Consider the following 8154-nt stretch of genomic DNA (forward strand, 5'->3'; position numbering starts at 1 on the left):
TCTCATAGCAAGTGCACATACCCCCTAGCAGATTTAAAAAAAAAAAAGTAGACTTTCCAATCTTATGTTTTCATTATTTAGTGTGTATTTTCCACCTGTATGCTTTCTAACTATCTATTAGTCTTTATATTTAAAGTGTATCTTTCTAGCCAGCATATAGGTTTTTTTTTTTTTTTTTTTTTATATCTATCAATCTGTCCCTAAACTATAGTATTTCAACCGGTGTTACTTAACCTAGTCGAAATTTAAGTCTTTTATACTTTTCAGAAAATGCTTTTGAAAAAGGCATGAAGCAAGTTATGGACTGGAAAAAACTGTTTTGAAGAAATTGTTTTGAGACCATGTAAGGCTTTTACAACTCTGTAAGACAAATAAATCAGGAAAGGGACAAATTTGACACTTACCAGAGAAGATACCTGCATGAGAAGACACTACACAAAATGTTGTTCAACATCATTGGTCATTTAAGAGATGCAAGTTAAAACCTTTATGAGTTACGACTACACACTACACACCTACCAGAGTGTCTAACGTTAGAAAGAGAGATAATACCCAATGTTGGTATGGATGTGGAGATACTAGAACTCTCCTATTGCTAATGAGAATGTAAAATGTGGCAATCATTATGGAAAATAGTTTTACAGTTATTTATATTGTTAAATTTGTAGTCTTTCACCATATGACTTAGCTGTTCCACTCCCAGGTATTGATGCTAGAGAAATCTTATTCTAACACTTGTACTTACAAATATTCACATTAACATTATTTACAATAGCCAAAAATTGGAAAATAGTGAAATTACACATAGTAGAAAAAAATTGTAATATTCCTAAAAAATAGAATACTGGCATTATAAAAGAGAATGTGATGTACGCGACTATGTGAAAATTATATTAACAGAAAAATATTATATGGAGCACAAGTCCAATTCAAAAAAATAAACTGAGATGGCATTCATGTGACATTTTAGAAAACCTAAAGCTAATTAATTTCCCAAAGATACGTGAATGATTACTAGAGGTGGGTGTGAGAGCTGGAGATAAGGAAGAAACTGATAGTAGGTGGATGGAATAGAACTTTCAGGTGATGAAAGTATTCTATGCTGTGATTGTGGGGGTATGTACATTATTCTAGGTGCTCTTAACCATACATTTCAAATGAGTACATTTTATGTAAAAGTGATTTTTTTTTTTCTAAATGGTGTTGGACCAGCTAATGACATAGTGATTAAGGTGACTGAATTCCACATGGCTAACCACACAGTCGAAGTTCTGGACTTGAAAAGCATCCTGGGTGCATGTGTACACATGCCCAAATTTCTGAAAGGAGAAATAGAAAAGGGATTACAGTGTGGCCATCCCCATTTTATTTTCCCCCTTTATCTCTCTGTTGAGTTCATATACCCTCTGACAACTTAATAATTAGGTAAATAAGTAAATAAATGAATATAAATAAAACGGGCTGTGACAGGAGAAAGAAGGACACACTGGATCTCATTCATCCAATCTGCTCTCTTCATGGAAACCAGCATGATCTTTAAAAAAATATAAGAATATTTTATGTTTAAAATTCATCAGTAACTCCTCATTTTTCTGTGGATAAAGTGCATAATTTTAACATAGAACACAAGGCACTTGAATATCTGTCCCCTGCCCCTTTAGTGTGTGAATGTCATTTTTTGGAAAACCTGTTTATCCCATCCTAATTCTCTGGATCTACTGTCAATTTTCTTTTTTAAGAATTATTTATTTAATTTTAATTCATTCATTTATTTTAATTTGATCAGACACACACACACACACACACACACACACACACAGGGGGGTGGGGAGGGAGGGAGGGAGGGAGAGAGAGAGAGAGAGAGAGAAGAGGAAAAGTGAGAAAGCAACCAAGCAGGCCCAGGACTTGAACTGTGGTCAACCTTGTGTCCAGCACCTTAACCACCACATCAGCTGCTTGCCCATCTACTGTCAATTTCTAAACACACAAAATTCTGTTTTGCATTCAAGTCACTGTACATGCTATTCAACCTAACTAGAGCTGCTTTCCTTTTCTCAGAGTAAGGCTTTCTTGCCTATTTGAACACTTAGTTTTGAAGTACTTGAGTAGGTGCTCAAAAATTATTGAATGGATGAAAACAGATATGGAAGTTTGGATGTATTTGAAAAAAGATTGTGCTTTATTTTTTCTGAAAATTTTACTAGAAGTATCATAACCCTCTGATACGATTTTTAGCATTTCAACCTTTGGGTTAAACCAGAAATACAGTATGATGAAAAATAAAACCATTAATACTATAATCTCTTTTTTCATCCAAGATTTAGAAACATTTTACAAGCATAATCTTGTTTTATGGAAACAGGAGTTCAGAGCCCTGCCTTTTACAAATGACTTTTACTTATATACCAAACATGTCCCTAGAAATAGACTTGGAATGTTCTACTATTGGGGACAGTAGACAGAAGAGCAAGGCAGTTTTCAGGAGAATTGAGATAATTTGCAAGACATTTTATAGCTTATGGAGAACTTTAGCAGAATTTTTAAAGTTGTTTTATTCTATTTACTTATAGAGAATATGTGAGTATGCACGAGAGAGAAAAAGAGAAGGAGTGAGGGCAAGAGAAAGGAGAAGAATAGGATGTCACCATGTCTTATCCCTTCTACCCCAGCTCTTCAGAATCTTGAGCACAATCCATACACCCTACATATTTTCAGGCCCACCCAGGGATCTGAACCCCTGGTTGGACATGTGGCTTCCAGCACTGCAGTACAGTTTACTACCAACTGTGCCACAAAGCTGGGCCATAGAACTATCATAGTAGTAACAAATAACACTGGATCTCAATAATTACATGCTAATCTACCTTTTCTGATAAGAGAATCTAACAACCAATTAAGTGATTTTCATATATATATATATATGTGTGTGTGTGTGTGTGTATATATATATATATACTCACACACACATACACACACAACCCCCCTATATATATGAACATATATAGATTAGAGATCCTGGAACTGGAACTCTGGTCTTGACTTTTCATAATTCCATTTTACTAAAAATCAAAGAATAAATTAAAAGAGTAATTTTTGGAAAACATCTGTGCCATTCATGTACATTTGAACAGTTTAGTTTATGGTTTCTTGGGGAGAGAAACCAACCCTAACCTACAGAAATAGAAAAGAGATGAAGGTTGGAATGATATATGCATATTTCTCACTCCTTACTGATGGAGTTGAGTCACTAATCCTCACTCAATATCAGCTTCCTCCTAAATAAAATAGGGAAAATAATTATAAGAACATCATAAAGTTTTTGTGAGAATTCCCTTTATTAGTTGCATAGGAATCAATTCTTAAAGTACTTACTGCAGAGTAATTGCTCAGTTACAGTTAGTTGTTTTAATATAATTGTTTGGAGAGGGATTCAGCAATAGAGACCTGTATAGAACACTGGGCATGAAACGGAGCTGAAGGCAATAGAAATCATTTACTTCATGCTAAAGCATTGAGAACTCAGATACTGATGCCTTTGGGCATTAGATGTGATCAATAAATCTCAATCACATAGGAGAGTTGTAATAGAAGAAAACTTATGGAAGGGCAATTCACTGTAAATGGAGAAATGTTCTTAAAGTGTTTTGCTAAAAGAAATAATTCAAACCCCAAATAATTAGAACTTCTGCAACTGGCTTTTGAAATCCCTTCACACACAGTTTCTGTTCTTATTACCTAAATGCCACCAAAGTCTGTTATCATGTCTCTGCTGTTTTCTTTGTTACACAAATAATACATGGTTATTGTAGGAAAAATAATAATGCAGTCTCAATCCTTCCACCAATATATACAATTATTATTTGGGGATATAAATTTTTTTTATCTTGCTCATCAATATAGTTTAAATGCTACCCCAAATTTATGTATTGAAACTTAATCACCAGTATGATAGTACTAAGAGATGTAACCTTGGGACCAGCAGATGGCATAATGGTTATGACACTGGACTCCCATGTAGTCAACCATGGTTTGAGTCCCAGACCTGGTGGCTTAAAATCATGCTGGGTGTGTGTGCATGCATGCCCAAAATCCCAAGAGGAGAATGGAAGAGAAGGGATTGTGGTGTGGCCTTGCAGGGGGATGGGGGGGTGGGGTGTGATTTCTGGCTTTCTCTCTCTCTCTCTCTCTCTCTCTCCAGTGAGCACACATGCCCTATAGCAAAAATCTCTCTCTCTAAAAAAAGTGGATTTTTGGAGGCATAGTGTTTGGGGTACTGGACTCCCACATGACTGACCACAGTTCAAGTCCCAGACCTGAAGGCTTGAAATTCATGCTAGATATGTATGCATGCATGCCCAAAAATCCTGAGAGGAGAATGGACGAGATGGGATTGAGGCATGGGCATTCCATCTGGGGGGAGATTTCTCAATTTCTCTCTCTCTGGCTCTCTGATGAGCACACATGCTCTCTGGCAAAAAATAAATAAATAAAATAAAATAAATGAAATAAAATAAAAAACAAGAGAGAGAGAGAGATGGATGCTTTAAGAGGAGACTAAGTCATGAGGGTAAAACTCAAAGGGTTGAATGAATGTGGTTACCGTCCTTTTAGAGGAAACTCAGTAGGTCTTGTTTTCATACTTCTGGCATCTGCCTCGTGAGGACACAGTGTGTTCACCCTTCTCTGTGAGAATGCAGCGAAATGGACCTCACTAAATACCAAATGCCAGTGCTTCATCTTAGATTTCTCAGCTCCAGGACTACAAGAAATAAATTGCTGCCTCAAGTATTTTGCTATAGCAGTACAAAGATGTTCATATCTTTCAAAAATAAGGATTCATCAATGACTTATCACTAAGTTTAAAGACATTTCCTTACTTCTCCTCTTTCTACAAAAGATCTGTGCTTATGGAAGACTCCTGATTTTAGTAAAAGAACTCTTTTTTTTTTTTAAGGTGTTTTTTTTTTTTTTTTTTTTTTTTTTTTTTTTTTTCATAAAGTGTGTGCGCTCACCAGAGAGATAGTGAGAGGGAAAGTGAGAAATCATTCCTTAGGGGTTGACCGTGCTGCAATCCCTTCTCCTGGGATTTTGGTTACACATGCACACATGTCCAGTGTGATTGTAAAGCCACCCGTTCTGGGACTTGAAATGCTGTCAACCATGTGGGTGGAGGTCCAGTGCCTTAATCACTACCCCACCTGCTGGCCCTAAAAATTCTGATTTTACTGTTTCTATGACTTTCTCACTTCAATTCAGTCTGAGTACCTCAGCCAGAATCATCACAGAGAACATGATTCTGATCAGGTAATGTCCTACATAAAACCTGCAATGACCAAGAAAAGACATCTTATTTAGCATGGAATACCAGGCCCTTCTCCTGTGGTCTCAGCTGACTCTGCTTCCCTGCTTTTCCCCAACTCTTTTCAAATACCTTACATCCTAGAAAGATCAGCTTCTAGATAGTCTCTACCTGCTCTCTCCAGGTTCCTACTCCATCAGCCTTCTCAGTTTTCTTTTCCTTTCTGTATCCGAATATTGGTTTACCCTATACCTATATGTTGAAACTCTGCCTACATTTCATGGTTCAGAAAAAAAAAGAAATCTCTTATATTAGGACTCTCATTTATTCCTTTTTTTAATAATTATTTATTTTTTATTTATTCATTCATTTATTTTTTAATTTGACCAGAGAGAGACAGAGGGTGAGAGTAAGAGAGAAAGTGAGAAAGCAAGCCACCAGATTCAGGACTTGAACCCTGGTCAGCCATGTGGGAGTGTCCAGCACCTTAACTACCATGCCACCTGCTGGTCCCCTCATTTATTCCCTTTTTTATTTAGTCATTTCAGAATTTCTTCATTCAAGTAGTTGCATAGATGAAATAAATAGGAAATAACAACAGGAAAATTAACTGCTCAACTTAAACAATTATTGATAATTTGCCAATTTTAAAATCCATTATTCTATTTAAAAATTTTGTTGTATTTTAAAACAAATTCCTAAAAGAATTTAATTTCATTTTTTAGTTAATAAATATTCCCACAGAGTCTTTCTTCCTTCCTTTCTTTGTTTTTCCTCTTTATTTCTTCTTCACTTTCTTTCCTATCTTTTTTGTCTCTTTCTTCTTTTTTGTCTCTTTCCTATTCTTTCTTTCTCTCTCTCTCCTTCCCCTTCCTTCCTGCCCTTCATTTTTTCTTTCTTTCTTCCTTTCTTTTCTTTCTTTTTCTTTCTTTCTTCTCTTTCCTATTTCTTTTCTTTCTTTTTATTCTTCTTTTATTATTCTTTCTTTCTTTCTTCTTCCTTTTTTCTTTTTCTTTCCTTCTTTCTTTGTTTCTTTCTTTCTTCCTTTTTCTTTCTCTTTCTTCTTTCTTTCTTTTGCCAGAGGCACAAACAACAACCAGAAAGAAAGGGAAAGTAAGAAAGCAAACCCCATGGAACATGGTCATTCTGCAATCTCCTCTTCACCATGTCTTCTTTCTTTTGGGATTGTGAATACATGTACACACAAGTTCAACCTGTTTTTCAAGTCTTGTGTCCAGAACTGGAGCTGTTCATCCACCTTAACTGGCAGGCCAAAGTCTGGCCTTTCCTTATTATTTTAATGTACATACTCTGATATAAAGCTATGTGCTAAAATTCATTTTACCAGTCCTCTATTGACTGGCATTTTTTCATCAGATCTTTTTTTTTGGGGGGGGGGGTAAAACAGAAATATTTAGAAAGAACCACCATATTCTATCTTTGTCATTCTATGGTGTGTTCTTGACAACTATCAACATAACTTACTTCCTATGTTGCATCCCAAGTAATTAAATTTTCTGCTTGAACATTTTGAGGAAAAGAAAGACTATTTACATATGAATCTTCTGTAATGCACAGTAACTTGTTCATGGTTAGGACTTATTAAATAGTCTCTGAATGAATAGCTTTACTCTGACTTGAGCCAATGTGCAGTTAATAATTGGTCTATGTCTATAATGTTCATAATCAGAATGTTTCAGTCTCATGTTTCAATTCTTTGCAATAAAGAAAAAAGAAAAGTTCACACTCTGGTGTTGATTTTGGTCTATTCTTGTAGGTCCAATAAGGAAGTACTTCAAAAATAAGTGTCATTGAATAAGAGGTCTGGAGATATCAGTGAGAAATATGTAAGATATAGGTTGAGATGACTCAATTTTCACTGAGATATACTGAACGCAGTTTTATCAAGTCATATAGATAATATATAAAAGCTCTACCAGTTAGACAAAAATAAATGGGCCTCTCTATTAAAGTAGTCCTCCTCCACAAAGCATAACCTGATTACCTTAACAGGGTATCAGCAGGCCCAGCAGATGGTGTGGAGCTGAAGGTGCTGGAATTCTTACAGCTGATTATACAGTTCAAGTTCTGGACCTGGGAGCTTGAGAATCATATCCAGGATGTGTCCATGTTGCCCAAGATCCCAGGAGAAAAATGGAGAAAGGACTGTACCATAGTCATCTCTCTTGGGGGTGATTTTTCACTTTCCTTCTCTCTCTTTCTCTCACTGTCTCTGGTGAGCGCATGTGCTCTATATCAAAAACAATGACATTAATCTAATTCTTTTTAAAAGAGATTTTTTCTCTAAGGCATTGTGTGCTCACTGGAGAAACAGAGAGAGACAGAGAGACAGAAACTGAGAAATCACCCCCAGGGGGATGGCCATACTGCAAATCCCTTCTCTTCCATTCTCCTCTTGGGATTTTGAGCACACACACACACATACACCTGACGTGGGTTTTAAGCCATCAGTTGAAACATGGTCAACTATGTGATAGTCCAGCAGCATAACCATTATGCTATCTGCTGGTCTCAGTCTAAAACTTTTTTGGGGAAGTTGATCCATGATCAAGATGTCTTCATGTTTGATGGCTTTGTATTATTAATATATTTTCCCATGTTTCTTAGGTAGGGTTTGGGGAATGTGAGTAGCTGAGTCCTCTAAAACATAGCTTAAACTTTGGAGTATTAGAAAGATTTAATATAAGAATTATGCAAGCAGTAATAGATAACCTTATTTTATACTAAAGAAATTAAAATCTGAAGTCTTACAGTTTCTCCAAATTCCCCAAGTAGTGGGCTGAAAATACAGGGCAAAAAAAAAAAAAAGTAATGTCATTCTAGTTTCTGGCAAT

The sequence above is a fragment of the Tupaia chinensis genome, unplaced genomic scaffold (assembly GCF_000334495.1).
Source record: "Tupaia chinensis unplaced genomic scaffold, TupChi_1.0 Scaffold000257_1, whole genome shotgun sequence".
In the NCBI taxonomy this organism is placed as follows: Eukaryota; Metazoa; Chordata; class Mammalia; order Scandentia; family Tupaiidae; genus Tupaia; species Tupaia belangeri.